This window comes from Nelumbo nucifera, chromosome 1 (assembly GCF_055504915.1).
Source record: "Nelumbo nucifera cultivar China Antique chromosome 1, China Antique-T2T, whole genome shotgun sequence".
Lineage (NCBI taxonomy): Eukaryota > Viridiplantae > Streptophyta > Magnoliopsida > Proteales > Nelumbonaceae > Nelumbo > Nelumbo nucifera.
The window spans coordinates 83,486,501-83,505,736 of record NC_142649.1 but is presented as its reverse complement, the minus strand read 5'-3'; the positions used below and the strand labels follow the sequence as shown (position 1 = coordinate 83,505,736).

Genomic DNA, 19,236 nt, shown 5'->3' with positions numbered 1-19,236 from the left:
CCCAAAATTTAATAGGAACATGGGATACAAAAAAGAGGGATCTGGCAACCTCAACAACGTTCTTACTTTTTTCCACTCCATTCTGCTGTAGAGTGTAGGAACAAGAACTTTGATGAATAACCCCAGAAGTTTCAAGGTAGGATGAGAGGTTCTTCTCAAAATACTCCTTAGCATTATTAGAGCGGAATATTTTGATCCGGGTGTTAAACTGGGTAAGGATAAGTTCATGAAATTTTTGCACAATATTCGGTACTTCATCCCAAGATTTCATGAGATAAATCCAAGTGTAACGAGAACAATCATCAATAAAAAGGATAAGGTACTTATAACCCCCCATAGTAGGCAAATGATATGGCCCCCACACATTAGAATACACAATATGAAAAGGAGAAATGAATCATTTATTGCTTACTAAATAAGACTATCTACAATGCTTTGCAAGTTTACAAGACTCACAATGAAGACTCGATAAAGACACTCCCTTAAACATATTGGGAAACAAATGACTCAAAGTAGAAAAAGACAAATGACCAAACCGAAAATAACATAACATGACTCTATCAACAGACTCTAACAAAACTAACTCCAAGGCTACTCCATGAGGTGGTCCAAGACTCCTATCAGGTGTGTCCAACAAGTATATTCCATTCGCCTCATGACCACTTCCAATCATCCTCTAAGACTTCAGGTCCTAAAAAACACAATGAATAAAAAATAAGGTTATACTATATTTCATGGATTTAGTTAAACTGCTAACAAATAAAAGATTTGTATTAAGTTTGGGAACATGAAGAACAGGGGATAAAACAAGGGTGTCAGAGGTCTTGATATCCTCCTTGCCAGAGATGGGAGCAAGAGACCCATTAGTAAGAGATATTTTCTCTTTACTAGAGAGAAGGTGATATGAACAAAAAAGGTTAGACAAGTTGGTCATATGGTCTGATGCACCATAATCAATGATCCAAGGAATTCTATGATTACCTAAAACAAAAGCATGGTTTGCAAAAGCACGAATATCTGAGTAAATGTAGATGATGATGATGATGTGTTTCCTGAAGAGTGGAATGTAGAGACAGTGGCTTCCAAGTGAAATTCTGCCTTCATTGTTGCCAACTGTTTCATGGTTGACTTTTCTTCACTCTCCTTATTCCCTCCTTCGAGTATTGCGGCAACATTAGCAATCTTAGGCTTTCCTATCTAACCAGTCTTCTTAAAATTGCTATTATTCTTAAACCTGTCCGGTAGAAGATCTGGATGAAGCTTCCAGCAAGTGTCCTTAGTATGCCTCGGTTTCTTATAGTATTCACATATCAACTCTTTCTTCTTAGTTGGACCCTTTGGCTTTATTCTAGCATGTGCAAAGTGTTCTGTAGGTGGGCTCTGTAACTAATGAATCAATTTTTTGTGCTAAGTATCTCGTCATTTGGTCTGCTTCCAAGTGGTCGATGACTCAGAGGCCGAAGTGGAGAACTTTTGTTGGATGAGGACCTGGATGTTGGGTTGACCAGGCCGAGCTGGGGGCAGATTAGGTGCCGAGCTGACTGAGTCGAGCTGGGCAGGTTAGGTGCCGAACTGATTGGGCCGAGCTACATATATGGTGACGAGCTGACCAGAATGTCGAGCTGCCTATTAGGTGCCGAGCTAACCAGAGTGTCGAGCTGCCTATTAGGTGACGAGCTTACTAGAGGGCCGAACTGCCTATTAGGTGACGAGCTTACCAGAGTGTCGAGCTGCCTATTAGGTGACGAGCTGACCAAAGGGCCGCACTGCCTATTAGGAGCCGAGCTTACCAGAGTGTCAAGCTGCCTATTAGGTGACGAGCTGACCAGAGGGTCGAGCTGCCTATTAGGTGACGAGCTGACCAGAGGGCCAAGCTGCCTATTAGGTGACGAGCTAACCAGAGTGCCAAGCTTCCTATTAGGTGATGAGCTTACCAGAGGGCCGCGCTGCCTATTAGGTGACGAGTTGACCAGAGGGCCGCACTGCCTATTAGGTGTCGAGCTACCTATTAGGCGGCGAGCTAACCAGAGGGCCGAGCTGCCTATTAGGTGACGAGCTGACCAGAGGGCCGAGCTGCCTATTAGGTGACGAGCTGGCCAGAGGGCCAAGCTGCCTATTAGGTGACGAGCTGGCCAGAGGGCCGAGCTGCCTATTAGGTGACGAGCTGACCAGAGTGTCGAGCTACTTATTAGGTGACGAGCTGACCAGAGGGCCACGTTGCCTATTAGGTGTCGAGCTGACCAAAGTGTCGAGCTGCCTATTAGGTGCCGAACTAACCAGAGGGTCGAGCTGCCTATTAGTTGTCGAGCCGACCAGAGTGCTGAGCTACCTATTAGGTGCCGAGCTGGATTGATTGTTGAGCTTCGTAGTTCTTTAGAGACCTGCAAGGAATCAATGTCAGAGGACCCGGGGTGGCTAACCCAGCGAGGTCGCTCCGATGCTTAAGTCAATACTCTCATAGTAGACTGCGAGCTAAAAATCATAAAGTATGAGAGCTAGAATATGCTTACTTGCCCCCCTATGCCATTGGGGTTGGTGCCTTTATATATGCATTGTTTGGCGTGGGCTTGACGCACCGCATCCGAGATTTCCGAGAGTTCACCTAAGTGGTCCGAGATTCCCGAAGGCAACCGCCATGCACATTGACCACCCTTCGGAACGTTCGGTACGTGGGCCAACTTCCAAGGATCGTGGGAGTGTTGGGATATGCATGTCAAATTTTTCGGTGAGCACGTCTCGCAGGTCGCCAGGTCGGCGCCTGTGCCAGGTTGCCAGTTGGGACACCATTAGCTTGGCTAAGGCAAGTTGTTACCTAAGTGGTTCCGGGTGTCACCTAGTTGTTTTGAGATGCCATGTGTCACAATGTCATTTGGAGGGCCAAATCCGCCCTCATCAGTAACTGAACTTACCGCCTACTCTCTTCATTGTTGACCATAGCATATGCCTAAGCAAGAGTTACCTCATCCTTGGCCAGAATATTCTGCCTAATAATGTCAAACTCAAGGTTGAGTCTTGTAAGAAAGTCAAACACCCTATTTCGTTCCACCAATTTCTTAAAAGTCTCTACATCTTTTGCACTCTCTGATACAACTGTCTCCATAACATCAATTTCCTGCCATAGTGATTTCAGCATAGAATAGTAAATTGCCACACTCTTCTCCCCCTGTCTCAGATTTTTCACATCACTTTTCAGCTTATAGGCTCTTGCCACATTCAACTTCTGTGAATAGGTTTCTGTAACACTATCCCATATCTCCTTGGCCGAAGGCATTCAAAGATAATGCTGACTTATATGGGGTTGCATAGAGTTGACCAACCATCCTATTATTGTATAGTTCTCCTGCATCCATTTTTCAAATGCGGGGTCTGTCTCCTTCGGGTTTCACCTTACTGCCTGTGAGATACCCTAATTGACCTCTACTACAGACATAAATCCGTATAGATTGTGCCCAAGCAAGGTAATTGGTTCCGTCTAACTTAATTGTGGTCACACCAATCAAAACGGAATCTACCAAGCCAAGCCTGGATACTGGCATCTGCTTGAACTCACTTCCGTTTTGCTCCATTGATCAAACGAAAATAAAAAAATAAAAAAAAAAAACTAGAATTTTAGTCTTTATAAACTTACTTGAAGTCAAAAAAGTACTTAGATGCTTGAAAACTAGGGTTTCACTGTTCCCGACTGTCGGGAAGAAAGAGAGAAGTTGCAGCAGCTCCTACCAGAGCTCCCAATCTCTTCCAGGACTGAACCGCACTCTTTTAGAAGTTAAAAGACTCCTCCCAAGCACTGAGTGCCACACCAAAAGCTTCTCCTTTACCTATAACCTTGAAACTCTCTAATCGGCTAGGGTTTTGCGTAGAAAAAATACAGCATCACTTCTTAGCAGTTTTCGGCCAGACTTCAACTGATATGAACTTGATTAAATTAGAGAGAGAAAAGTAGAGGACAGCAGTACAAAGGAAGAAGATGGAGAAAAGAAGAGGAAAAAGAAGAAGAAGAGCTCGATAATCTCCTCTCTCCCCTCTCTCATCCTCTTATTAATCTTCATTCATTAAGCTAATTACAAGTATGCCCTTAAGTGGGCGGCCAGCTAAGCAGGAACTTAAGTAAGCTTACAAAAAAAGAAATAACAGGCCCATTAACAAACAAATAAATAACACACGACAAGAATAAAAGAATAGATACTAGGGCCCATTCGGCCCAATCTCTCTACACACAGAAAGTACCTATGGTAAACTGTTAAGTGTTAACTATTGAATTTTTTTTTTATCAGTGTTAACTATTGAAAAATCATGTATTGATTTCTAATTATTTCAACTGGAAGGCCAAAGTTGCTATACAAAGTATGAAACTATCATTGTACATTGGGAAAAGATGGAAAAGGAAAACTAACCTACTTGATATGACCTCATTTACCTCACCACTCCATACAACTTACACACCTGTGACAACTTAACCATGTATACAGGTATTAGATAAATATGTTTCTTTTTACAATTTACATATCTTCATTTTTAGAGACATTGCTGGCAGTGCAACTAGGTGCTGATCTTGATGCCAATTGCATGTATGTGACAGAAGAATGTATAAATAAACTGAACTGTTAGGTGCCCTCAGATGCAACAGCATCAAGCCACAAAACAACTTGATCGATGGAGGGTCTAAGCTTTGGATCTTTGTCTATGCATTTACATGCAATTCCCAATACTTCAACAAACTGTTTCTCCCGAGGCTTGTACCAGACTGATGGATCAATAATGAGCTCCTCTTTCTTCTTATATTTCATTTGAATCACCCATGATACCAGATCCTTGCAGCCTTTTTCTTTGCATACATTCCACAGGTCTCCTGCCTGTAAGAAGCTCCAGAAGAACAATCCCAAAGCTATAAACATCACCTTTGAATGTTGCTATTAAGGTCTGACTGTATTCAGGAGGGATGTATCCCAAGGTCCCAACAAGATCTGTTGACACATGAGTATCATATGGATGAAGTAGCCTCAACAAACCAAAATCAGCCAAATGAGATTCAAAATTTTCATCCAACAGAATATTACTAGATTTTACATCACAATGGACAATATTTGGTTCACAGACCTTTTGCAAGTATTCTAATCCCCTACCTGCTCCCTGAGCTATCTTAAGCCTAACATCCCACCCCAGCACTGGCCCTCCATCAACCCTCTCATGCAGCCAATAATCCAAGCTTCCATTTTCCATGTAGGAATAGATCAATAACCTGTCATTTCCATGCCTTCAATACCCTTGCAGAGGGACAAGGTTTTTGTGTCAAGCTCTTGAGAGGGCTTCCACTTCAGCACGGAACTCACGTTCCATCTGTCCACAGTCCCCAGAGAGCCTTTATATTGCAGCCTTTGTTCCATTTGGGAGGTTGGCCCTGTATGCTAGACCAAATCCTCCACAACCAATTATATTTTCTTGGTCAAAATTATTTGTAGATTTCATCAGGTCAACAATGGTGATCTCCTTGCAACCTGAATTCTGAAAGAGAAGCACTAACTTTGAGGACATAAGTGCCTCCGATAACCTGTGTAGCCTGCTGATCTCCTCCTCCACATCACCAATTTTATCTCCAAAATCCTTTCTTGAAATGTTAAGTACAACAACAGCCAAAAGCAATGCAATCCCTATTCAAGTACTGATAGTTATTACTACGATACTAGATTTACCAATCTTACTGTTTTTGACAGGCTGCATTTCAGGTTTCTGCATATCATTATTATCAGATAGATAACAATGAGGACCTACTTCTCCACACAGACACTTGAGTTGGGGAAGCTGAGGAACTGTCCCCCAGTTGGAATCTGTCCCTGCAAGTGATTATATATGTGTTGAAATAATTTAGTTGTTGGTGTTAGGGTCTGTTTGGCTAGTTAAAGCGTTTTTTATTTCAATCTTTTTACTTCTGTTATGTCTGTTATTGTACTCACTTATAGCAGGGGCACAAGGGTATTTTCCCTTCTTATTTCTGCCGCCCTATATATATTATAATAAAAGCTGGTGCCGCCAGCACTGTTACATTGTCAATCCCTTCTCTTCTCTTCTCCCTTCTCTCTTCTTCTTCTTTTCTCTTCTCTTCATCTTATTTCTGGCCGGCTACACTGTCAAGATGGTATCAGAGCAGGAATACTGACCGAGAAAACAGATCGAACAAACTTCACGGAGAGAACAGATCGAACAGACTTCTCTCTTCCAACTTGCTGAATCTGGGCAAAACAGAGATCTGAATCTGGACTGAGGAAAACAGATCTACAACTGGTACAGTCCTTCCTTTTTTCTCTTCCTTACCCTCCTTGGTCGTGTACCAAGTGAAAAAACCAAATGAATCTGGGCTGCTGAATGCTGTCAGATCTTTATACCTCTGTTTTTTGGGATCGTGTGATCCTGTTCCTGTGTTAAGGTGACTGTAGGTCAAGGATGACCTGTTATCTCAATTATTTGGCTTGATTATAAGTGTCAAGGATCTCTCCTGCTGATTAATGTTCTTAGACATTCTGGAAGGCTGGTAGGTTGGGACTGTTAAACCGTACAGGTCTGAAATCTACCATATATTGCCTTTTTTTTGTCCTGAAATTGGTATTGTTTGTGCTCAGACTATTTTCAAACCCAAGTGTGTGGGTGTGGACTGAGTGGAGCATTTTTTTGTGGCATAAGGAAGGATCCTAAGTCCGGTGTTTGGGACTGGTTGTCTGTTTTGACCATGTCGTCTGAGAATTCTGCTACCTCAGAGATTTCAGGGAGCCACAATGGAGTGAGTGGGGGAATGGATATGAGTTTCCCCATGGCTGTTATTCCCTTTGATGGTCTGAACTACCTTAAGTGGTCTAGGGGAATAAAACTCTACATCACTGCTAGGGGGAAAATAGGATACATCAATGGGAGAGTGAAGGAACCTAAGTACGAAAGTGCTGAATATGATAGGTGGAACCAAGAGAATAGTATAGTGATGTCTTGGTTCTTGGTTTCCATGCTGCCACAGGTAAGGAAGACTTTTATGTGGGCTGAAATTGCTTGTGAGATATGGGAACAAGCGAAGTCCACCTATTCAGAGCAGAGACACTATGCCAAGATATATCAACTGCAAGCTGAATCCTCTACTTGCAAGCAAGGGGAGAGGAGTCTCTCGATGTACTATTCTGATTTGACATCGATATGGAAAGAACTTGATCACTATCAGAATGTGAATTGGAAGTGTGATGAAGATGCAAAGGCGTATAAGTCACTTGTATCTCAGAAACGGGTCTTTTCCTTTCTCCTAGGGCTGAATCCTTCATATGAGTCCATTAGGGTGCAAATCTTGGGTAGTAAAGACTTGCCATCAGTTCAGGAGGTGTATGCCTTAGTGCAATCAAAAGAGAGTAGGAGAAGTGTGATGAATTGTGTAGAAGGGGAGTCAGTTGCCCTAGCTGTCCGGGGAAATTCAGATACAAATGTCGGAGGTGTTTTTAAAAAAGGTGACTCTCAGAAAAAAAACAGATGATAAGAGTAAACTTTGGTGCACTCACTGCCAGAAGACACGACGCACGAGAGATACATGTTGGGATCTCCATGGAAAACCTAAATGGACACAGGATTTGGGTAAGAAGTCAACACCTGATCAGGACAAGAAACCAAGCCAGCAGAATCAGAAAAAGTATGACTCAGCTAATATGGCGTCGACAGAGACTAGTCCTTTGGTAACTCAGGAGAGGCATCCCAGTTCTGACCCTAAGGAAGAAATTATCAACTCCTTTCGTGAACATTTGGAATTGTATGGTAGGACTCTCCGCCAAATGGATTCTGGTCCTACTCCCTCTACCACTTTTGCATCTACATCAGGTAATGCTGCCACTGCCTTCCATGTGTCATCTCATACCACTGATTCTCCTTGGGTTATTGATTCCGGAGCATCAAACCACATGATCGGTAAGTCAAATTTATTTCAGACATATAACCTTCTCTCTGGGAGAGATAAGGTGAGACTAGTTGATGGTTCCTTTTCTACCATAGCTGGCCGAGGTACCATATGTTATGGACGCCTTCCTTGAGAAGACGTACCATCGCCGCCGGCAGCAACAGGCCCCGGGCCCACCGCCAGCAGCAGCAAGGATTCAGTGATGCTCATCCTACCCAGTTCGGCAACAGCAGCCTTATCTAGATTAGATTAGCTCATTTTGCTTGTTCTTATCTTATTGTTCTTATCTCTTATCTTATCTTGTTAATAGCTTATCAGATTAGGATTAGCTTAGCTTATCTTATCTTGTTAGTAGCTTATCAGATTAGGATTAGCTTATCTTATCCTTAGCAAGATAAAACTGGAAGTCTCCCTATTCAGCAAGGAGACTCCCTTTGATTAGGACTCTTGTAATCTCCTATTTAAGGAGACCCCATTATTGAATGAGATATCAAATTATTCAGTCAAGAGTAAGTTAGGAGAGTTGGTGATCTCTTGGACAAATCACCGAAGGTGCCAAGATAGGTTCATTACGAGCAGAAAGGAACAAGGGAAAACAGGAGGTTTTCCCCGTGGACCAACCCGTGACGAGATCCTATTCCCGGGCCCTCAACACCATACCTCTCTCACTTGGCCTTACCCTTCCTAATGTACTGCATGTTTCGAAATTACCTATTAATTTGTTGTCCATTAGTAGTATAACTCACTCCTTGAATTGTTCAATCACTTTTTTTCCGTCTTCATGTGTGTTTCAGGATTTGGCCTCAGGGAAAACGATTGGTAGAGGAAGCATGGTAGATGGTCTCTACGTGTTGGAGAATAAAGTTGGTCTTGTGGCTACAGAGTCCATGAGTTTGTCAAATGAGAGTCAAGCCTATTTATGGCATAGTCGTCTAGGTCATCTTTCTTTTGAGTCATTAAAAGTTATGTTTCCAAAGTTGTTTGAGTCCTTGTCAATGAGTCAGTTACAGTGTCAAACATGTCAATTGAGTAAACATTGTAGAAGTTCTTTACCTTTGCAAAATAAAAGATCTGAATTTCCATTTCATATTGTTTATTATGATGTTTGGGACCCTGTTACTCTACCCACTGAGGCTGGATATAAGTACTTCATTACCTTGATTGATGATTATTCTAGATACACATGGGTTTACCCTATGTGATCTCGAGATGAAGTGCCAAAAATTGTGAAAGACATTCAACGCATGGTGTTCACTCAGTTCCAAACGGAAATCCATATCTTCCAGTCGGACAATGCGAAGGAATACTTCCATAGTGATCTCACGGAGCTTTTTGCTTCGAGTGGGTCACTTCAGCGAAGCTCTTGTGCTAGGACACCCCAACAAAATGGTGTTGCTAAACGAAAGAATCGTCACCTTCTCGAAGTAGTTTGTGGCTTATTAATTCATATGAATGTGCCAAAACGTTTTTTGATGGATGCAGTCTTGTATGCTACATACATCATCAACTGCATGCCCTCTCGGTTACTAGAGTATAAGGCCCCACATCATCTTTTGTTTCCTACAGCTCCGTTGTCCACCATTCCGATGCATGTTTTTGGGTGTCGTTGCTTTGTCCATAACTTGTCCCCTACTCGAGGTAAGCTTGATCCTCGGGCTATTCCTTGTGTTTTTCTTAGTTATCCTTTATCTCAAAAGGGGATCCTACCTCTTGCAAGTACTATGTCTCCATTGATGTATCCTTCTTTGAGAATCAACCTTTTTTCTCGGTTTCTCCTCAGGGGGAGAGTAGGGTTGAGGAGAAACAGGCAACTCAAACTCAACTACCTCCTTTACCCAATCCTCCTCCATTCCGGGTTTTTCATCGTCGCCATAAAAGCCAATAGAGTTCAAGAGTCGTGGAACCTGACACTATGCAACCAACATCATCGGATTCACCAAAGGCAGATCTGTCTCATCAACCATGTACACTTGCTCCTATTGATATGTTTGTTCCTCTAAATGTTGATTCACTTGTCATCAATGATCTTGATATTCCTATTGCTAAGAGAAAGGGTGTTAGGTCTTGTACCACTAATCATCCTATCTCTAATTTTGTGTCCTATGATCATGTTTCACCTTCATTCCGTGCATTCCTCTCTTCTTTGGACAGTGTCCCCATTCCTAAGAATGTGGCAGAAGCTTTGTCTAAACCTGAATGGACAGATGCAATGCAGGAAGAAATTGATGCTTTACACAAAAATGGCACTTGGGAGTTGGTGAACCTTCCTGAAGGGAAGGAACCAGTGGGTTGCAAGTGGGTGTTCACAGTGAAACACAAGGCTGATGGAACTGTTGAAAGGTACAAGGCTAGACTGGTAGCAAGAGGCTTTACACAGGTATATGGAGTGGACTATGTAGAGACTTTTGCTCCAGTAGCCAAGATGAACTCTATCAGGATCCTTCTTTCATTGGCAGCAAATCTTTACTAGGAACTTTACCAATTGGACATCAAAAATGCTTTCTTGAATAGTGACTTGGAAGAGGAAGTGTACATGACCCAACCTCCAGGATTCTATGCCAAAGGCAATGAACAAAAGGTGTGCAGGTTAAAAATATCTTTATATGGATTGAAACAATCACCTCGGGCTTGGTTTAGTAAGTTCCATTTAACAGTTCAATAGATGGGGTTCAAACAATGCCAGTCAGATCACACTCTATTTGTGAAAAGAGGTGAAGGGAAAATTGCAGCTCTTATCGTGTATGTGGATGACATAGTGATTACAGGAGATTGGGAGGCTGAAATACGGAGACTAAAAAAATTCTTAGCCACTCAATTTGAGGTGAAAGATCTAGGCCCCTTACGTTATTTCCTTGGAATTGAAGTTGCCCGCTCTCACAAGGGCATCTTTATTTCCCAACGGAAATATGTACTAGATCTACTAGAAGATACAGGCAAGTCGGGGGTAAAACCAATTGAATCTAATCATCATCTAGGAGACAGTCAGGGAGAGTTTTTGAAAGATGTGAAGAAGTTCCAGAGACTCGTAGGGAGACTTTTGTATTTGTCTATGACCAGACCTGATATTGCTTATGCAATGGGTTTCCTTAGTCGGTTCATGCACAATCCTAGGACAACTCACTTTGAAACTGCAGAGAGGATCCTGAGATACCTCAAGAAGTTTCCCGGAGCTGGTTTATTGTTCCAGAAACATGGTCACTTAAAGGTGGAAGTATATACTGATGCAGATTGGGCAGGAGCAGTCAATGACCGAAAGTCTACCAATGGGTATTGTGCCTTTGTAGGAGGAAACCTGGTCACATGAAGAGGTAAAAAACAAAGTGTGGTGGGTAGATCTAGTGCTGAAGCAGAGTATAGAGCGATGTCTCATGGGGTTACTGAAATCATGTGGATAAGAAATCTGTTAGGTGAACTGGGTTTTACAGTGAGCAATCCTATGTCACTCTACTGTGACAATAAAGCTACCATCAATATTGATGCTAATCCAGTCATGCATGATAGGACGAAACACATTGAAGTGGACAAGCATTTTATTAGAGAGAAACTTGTAAATGGAGAAGTGTGTACTCCATATGTCAGCTCAGAAGAACAACTTGCGGATATCTTCACCAAAGGTCTTCATCATGTGCGGTACAAAGATTTGTGTGACAAGTTGGGCATGATTGACATCTATGCTCCAACTTGAGGGGGAGTGTTGAAATAATTTAGTTGTTGGTGTTAGGGTCTGTTTGGCTAGTTAAAGCATTTTTTATTTCTATTTTTTTACTTCTGTTATGTCTGTTATTATACTCACTTATAGCAGGGGCACAAGGGTCTTTACCCTTCTTATTTCTGCCGCCCTATATATATTATAATAAAAGGTGGCGCCGCCAGCACTGTTACATTGCCAATCCCTTCTCTTCTCTTCTCCCTTCTCTCTTCTTCTTCTCTTCTCCCTTCTCTCTTCTTCTTCTCTTCTCCCTTCTCTCTTCTTCTTCTCTTCTCTTCTCTTCATCTTATTTCTGGCTGGCCACAGTGTAAAGAATATGCAACATTGAACTTAGATAGGCATGTGAGCTTGTTAAATGACCAAGGGATAGACCCATAAAGATCATTACATGACAGGTCCAAGATTTCCAAGTTCGTCATATCTGAAATGGTGCTCAGGATGTTCCCAGTGATGTTGTTCGTGCTCAAATCTAAGACATGGATCTTCTTTAGCCGCCCAATTTCAGGTCATATAGTCCCATTAATTTTATTATTGCTCAAGTATAATGATGGAGGAAAACTTGAGGCCTGATTATATTGCAGACCATTAGCACTCTGGTTACGTTTCACGTATAGTGGGATGCTAACAGAATTAGTAAACCCTGGTGCACTACTGTTTGTGGAGATCAGGCTCTTGAGCTCTGTCAAGCTTTTAGGGGTTTCTCCGGTTAGGGAATTGTTTGAGATGTCCAAGTAAAACAGATTCTTCATCTGACCAATCCATGGAGGGACGCCACCACTCAGGCGATTCCATGACAAATCAAGGACCTGTAACTTCCTACAGTTCAACAACCACTTTGGGATTTCACCACTAAGGGCACAGTTCCCAACTGCAAATATCATCAAATTTCCAAAACCTGAAACATTTTTTGGAATTTCTTCTGCATGGAAATTCTTGGTAAGGATAAGTGTGGTGAGGTTTCTGCACTGCTGCAGTACACCAAGGACACCTGATAAATCCTCAAAACTGTTATTCGACAATGAAAGAAATGAAAAGGATGTAAGCTTTGCATAATCCTCGGGGATCTTTCCAGATAATTCATTTTTAGCAAGACTTAAGGTTTTCAGCTCCTGGCATTTAGACAGGGTAAGGGGAAGGGGACCCACAAAATGGTTAGTAGCAAGATCAAGTGAACTTAGATGTGGCATTCCAGTGAAATCAATATCAATATGCCCTCATAGAGAGTTGTTCCTAAGGTCCAGCACCTGAAGCTTGGAGCATAGAGCAAGAGTGGAAGGCAACAGCCCAGAGAAGTTATTAGAATGTGCAATAAACTGTCCTAGTTCTGTAAGGTTCCCAAAAACGTCTGGAAGGGGACCATAAAACTGATTTCCGGAAATAAGTAAAGTCTTAAGACTAGAAAGCTTACTTATGTTCTTGCTCAACTGACCGGAGAATTTGTTCTCAGAGATTGAAAGCTGCTCCAAAGATGACAACAAAAACAGTGTCTGGAAGATGGCCCGAGAATGAATTGCAATCAACGTGTAACTGTTTTAGAGATGTACTGCAGTTCTGCAAACTCTCTTCCGAAAGGCCACCAGAAAAATTGTTTGCTGATAAATCCAGAATCTGAATAGAACTGGAGGAACTGCATATCCTATTGTCGACCTTCCCAGTAAGAGAATTATTGCTCACATTGAAGACAACAAGATTTCGGAAGTCCCCAAGTTCCACTATATTGCCACCAAAAGAATTGCTAGAGATATTAATCAAATGGATAGACTTTAAACCACTGAGTGATCCTGAGATCGGGCCCATTAGCATGTTAAAGCTGAGATCAAGCAACTCCAGATGATGCAAATTTGATAGTCCTGTGGGTATTCCTCCTTCCAGAAAATTGTGAGAGAGGTCAAGCAATTTTAGCTGATCTAGATTACCCAATGATCTTGTTATCATCCCTTTCAGACCTCTGCTTGGCAGCATCAACATAATCACCCTCCTGGCAGCTGAACCATTAATCCCATTCCCACATTTAACACCAACCCATTGGCAGCAAATCGACTCATTTGCCCATGCCGGGATAATCGACCCATCTGTGAGGTTTCCTGCAAATTCTTTGAGTACCAACAAATCATTTGGATCACAGGTCAGGCTCAGTGTTCCAAGACCCAAAGATGAGCAAACAAAACAGACCATGAAAACCCATTGTATGAAAATCATCGGAATGAACTCCAACACCGCCATGACTGAAACCGAATGGAGTCCCTACTTCAGATTAAAGGCAACCACCCCATGAACTATATTCAATCTGATACTATGCTATACACTGCTCCTCATAGAAAGAAGAAGCCCAAATCGACACTTGGAACCACTTCCCAAAACACCTTCGCAACAACACTTCCAAATGAAGCAACAGTTCGCAACAATCACCTGAAGAAATATTTAAAAAAAAAAAAATGAGATTCCTACCTCAAAACAAATCCCTGAATCGGAAACCAACAAACCCATCAGTCTAGTATTGTATTGTCCTATAGACAGAACCAAAGAGAAAAATAATAGAATTCCAAATGTAAGAAATTTCTTCGAACCCATATCCTAAAACACCTCAAAAACCACAAACAAAAATCTTACCAACATTCAATCACTTGCAAGTTGCAACAGAAGTAACACCGAGTTGCTGGCCCGTAAACCCAATAACAACTCTTACTACTTCAGTTTTTTTCTGTAAATGGTCATGCTCTATATAAAACAGTACGCCTCGAATTCTTTCTTTTTTAAGTATAGAATCCAGGGCAGCAAGGAGCAACAAGAAGAAGAAAGATATTTCAAATCAAAGCACAGTAAACTCATAACACCATTAACACAACATCGCACAGAAGGAAACTCTTCATTTCTTTTTAACTTTTTGTTTAGCGGCATGGCATCTAACAGTGCTTAGTGATTTGCAACAACAAGAACAGATTGAGCTGACCTTTCACGATTTTTGCTTCTTTCTGCAGCCTGTAATTTACCCTAAAATAAATGGTAAGGTTGTTATTAGCTTGGTTGGACGTTGGAGGGTTTTTGCGAGAGAGACAGTGTGGGTGCGGGCCCAATAAAGTACAAATACAAATTACACAAGAAAGGCCGAGAGGTCAAAGGGTGGTGAGGTTCCGTTTCAAATGGATGGATCGGATTAGTTCGGTGGATTAGGCGGCAGTCGGCGGACGTCACGGGCTTCTGCCGGTGATATTAGTCAGAATCAGAGATCTCCCTGCATCTCGGGTCAACCACTCAACTTTGCTTACTTGTGAAGACAAGATTTGCTTTTGTCAGATATTGCTCCGGTCACCTGTTACCTACCAAATTTAGAAAATTTTTGAGATTTGGCTGAGTGGAAGTGGATAGACTGATAGAGCACTAACAGTTAAACTAGGAGTAAAACTTGGGCGGGTTGAGTTCGCATCTCCGCCCCCACAAACGCCCCACATAACGTGCGACTGCCACATGTCCAGTCGCACGCGGTGGGGCGTTCCCGCGCATAGCCGTCCTGTTAGCCCCAAAACGGAATTCACATCTCCGCCCCACCGCCGTATATTGGGAACATCTCCCGATGATGAATCGGGAGTAGTATTATCATCGGGGCGGAGGTGTGATCACCCCAAAATGAGCCCAAACCTCTTTTCTCCCATGTTATTGCCGAGTCGGATCTACTTCTCACTAAAATTTAACCGCAGTCACATATGGAGAACATTTCATCCTTTATTTAGTATTATACAGGCGAAGATATTCCCAATTCACAGAGGGTAGTGTATTGTGGGTAGGCATGGGCATAGTTCTCGTGGGTAAGAGATCTGAAGTCATTCATGCCCCCTCAACCTCAAACCAACGTTTTAAAAAACGATCTGAAAACAGAACCATTTTGGCCATAAAATGGTCGACATTCCAATCGTCCAGTTCAAACGGAAGTGTCGTTTCTGACAAATAAATTAAAAAAATAAAAAATAATTAAAAATAAAAAGGTAAAAAATTATTGAATGGGTCGATGGTTCGACTGCCCAAATCAATGGAACCGGTTGCTTGGACGGTTCCCGGGCTGAACGGTTCGACCGTCTAGGTCAACAGTGGTTCAAAAACCTTGCCTCAAATCGTGTCTGACCCCGTTCTACTCTCCTCCGCTTGAGCTCGGACGTAACTCCATTTTCAGCAACAGCAATCGCTCCAACCAATTCACCATTACTAGGTATATTTCAACCCTCGTATTTTGTTTTGATATTTGTTTTTTTCATTTCAAATTAGAGAAACTCTCATTTGATATTTTGTTTTTCATTTCAAACCAAATAAACTTTTTTTTCCTCTTTCAACTCCCCCTTCGGCATCGGCAATCACTCCAGCTAGTTCACCGTCACTAGGTACTCTCCAACCCTCGTATTTTGTTTTGATGTTTGGTTTTTTCATTTCAAATCAGAGGAGCACCTTGCTTCTCTAATTTGGAGAGTACTTGGTGACGGTGAACTAGTCGAAGCGATTGTTGGTGCCGGAGAGGGAGTTGGAAGAGGGGAAAAAAGTTTCTCTGGTTGAAATGAAAAACAAAATATCAAACGAGGGTTTCTCTAATTTGAATTGAAAAAATCAAATATCAAAACAAAATATGAGGGTTGGAGCGTACTTGGGGACAATGAACTAGCCGGAGTGATCGCCAGTGCCGGAGATGGTGTTGGATCCAAGCTCAGGGAGAGGAGAGTAGAATGGGGTCAAACACGATTTAAGGTTAAGGGGGCGGGAATATGGAAGCAAGGTTTTCGAACCACCATTGACTCGGACGGTCGGACCGTTCGGCCCGGGAACCGTCCAGGCAATGGATTCCATTTTACCCCAAACCCGATATTTGGCCAAAAACCGTTGAAAAAGTCAACAAATCCATTGACCTGGGTGGTTGAATCATCATCCTGTTCAGCGATTTTTGATTGTTTTTATTTTTAATTATTTGTTTTTAATTTATTTGTTAGAACGAACCATCTGTTCGAATTGGACGGTCGAACCATCGACCTAGAAACTAGTGGCCAAAACGGCTCTGTTTCCGAGTCATTTTTTAAAACATTGTATGGGAGAAAGAAAGTTTGTGCTCGCTTTGGGACTAACAGGACGAGCTAAAGCCGTCCCATTAGCCCCACACGCAGGAACACCCCACTATGTGTGACTGGACATGTGGCAATCGCACGTTGTGTGGGGCATTTGTGAGGCAACAAGTACTGGGACAGAGATGCAAACTCGGCTGGGTTGGCACAAATCCAACCTGGGTTGGGTTGAATTGAAGTTTGGGTTAGGGCATAGATTGAAAAAATGAATTTGACTTAACTTTGGGTTGGATTAGGGTTGAGGTCTTGGACAATTCAAACTCAACCCAAGTTTAACATGTCTTGTTTGTATATAATACTAGTGTAAGAGCATGTTATGTATAAATAAGAATTAACTAATTAGCTATAATATTATGTATGATATTTGGATTTAACTTTTTATATAAATTTAAAAATAATATAAATATAAATGAGATTTATGCATGCAACTATGCATCTATAAAAATAGGTTTCTATATATCAATTTACAATTTTAAGTTTGAAAACAAAAGTTTTTCTAAGTATTGTACTTTTAGCTAGAGTGCAATATGACTTTGTCATTGTACACATGATAAAGCTAATTTTGGGTCGATCTCAACCCAATCTATTAACTGCATGACTTACATTCTAAGTTAAGCTTTGGTCATTTCCATGGAATCTTAGCCTAAGTGCTTCTTTAGAATGGAGTGTTATTATTTGTTCAAAAAGTACTATTTGACTAATAGAGAGGAAGCATTTCCTTTATAGAATAAACAATAAAGGGACCGTTCTACTTTCACAAACATTCATCTCTGTGGGATAATCCTACACGCATTTATCTCTTTGACTTGTGAACTTAATTTGGTCCCCACTAGTCCAATGTAAGAATTAAAGTCAAATAGATAATTGGATCAAAATATGATTAAATTCATAATTCATATTTGGATTTTTTTTAGGCTGCGCTTGGTTGCAGTGCAATTTAGGGTTTAATTTTGTTTTGGGTTTTACTTTATTCTGCTTCAAGTTTTATTTTACACTATTTATATTGCAATCAAATAAAACAAGGTAAAATTTGAAACAAAAATAAATCAAAATTTGCACTCAAATCATTTTCACTACTATAATTTTATATCAATGCAAATTTATTTGTACTGCAATCAAATTCAAAATACGATTACATCTTTTATAAATTTTCGGGTCATTTTGCTATCTAACCAAACCAATTGAATGTTCAAATAAAGCAAGCAGCCATAAGTGGAAAACTGCACATACCCATCGAACAAGGGCGCAGCCCAAAATGAACCCATCAATAATAACCATTTGATTGAGTTCCTTCTTGTTAGTAGTAGTAGTATATGTAGTGCTACGAGAGTGTTACCATTTATTGATTTAAGGCAAAACAAAATCATAGAAAGGAAAGCCCACTATCATTAGCTGTGGTCATACTTTAGGCCATATTTGGTTTAAAGGAAAAGGTTGGGAAAGAAAAGGTAGAGAAATTTATACAAAATTTGTAAAGATTTCTCTCCCTTTTCTTTCTTTTCCTTACTTTTTCCTTCCAACCAAACATACTCTTAGCGAGTGGTGGTTGTGGGTCATGCTTTAATGGCCCACCCAATGAGGGGTAAAGAAATTTGATTTAATTACAAATACAATGAAAGAGAGAAATTAGATATTCAACTAATTTGTGCTGACAATTGACAAAAGCAGGGCAAAAGGAGGAAGCCGAGTCATTGGAAAGTGTTGCTTTGGTTCATGGAATGAATGAATGAATAAATTAATTAAATATACAAGTTGTTAGATGCAGATATTTGCCAAATCTTAAAAAAAGATGCCTAACTTCACTGCTAAGGTATGCACTGTTTGTCACCATCTGGATAATTTTCAGAATAAATAAAAACATTTAGCATTAAAAAACAAAAATAAATTAATTTAGCCCCTGAACAAATAATAAGTCCTGGTTAGGGTATTGTTTGTTTAGAATATTAATTGGCCACTGGGACTATCTTGGTTAAGGTAGAGTTAGAGATTTTTTTTTTTTTTCTGAATACCACCAAAACTGGGTGAACAGGCGGGTTGGAAGGGTTTGAAGGAGGGTGAAGGGGTTAATCTTATCTTCTAGGGTTCCAGAACAACAGGACTACTAATCCCATTCTAATTTAATGAATTAAGAAATAATCTCTTTCTTTATTCATGCGGGTACCCACTAGCTAGTTAAGTTCACCCCCGACTAGAATACTTCATCACTATCTAATCCGGTAATCCCTTTTTTTAAGCTAAATAATATGGCATTCATTCATGGATAAGCTGCATAAGCATATTTACATTAAGCCTCTGACCAGTGAACTGATAGTATTTAATTATTTATGTTTGTTGCTGTTAAGGATGGGGCCAAGGGCAATAAGATAAATCTGTTTCTTGTGGTCGAAGCCGGTGTGTTTAACCTGAGAATAAGAGAGTGCATCAAAGGCCCCGAGTTTTATCCCAGGGGTAGAGACTCCAATAGTTAAATTAGTCAAGCATATGAGAGGGGTCGGACGAGGCCTGATAAGAGGGCT

The 19,236-nt window shown here is 41.1% G+C and overlaps 1 pseudogene across 1 annotated transcript; it reads right to left on the bottom strand.

Moving 5' to 3' along the window:
* Positions 1–705: 705 nt before the first annotated feature.
* On the bottom strand, positions 706–15,233 carry LOC104599428 (phytosulfokine receptor 2-like; annotated as a pseudogene). Its single transcript, XR_016074768.1, has 3 exons — positions 14,235–15,233; positions 11,943–14,033; positions 706–5,847 (listed from the first exon to the last, which is right to left on the bottom strand). The product of XR_016074768.1 is annotated as a phytosulfokine receptor 2-like (transcript).
* Between the last annotated feature and the right edge of the window lie 4,003 nt (positions 15,234–19,236).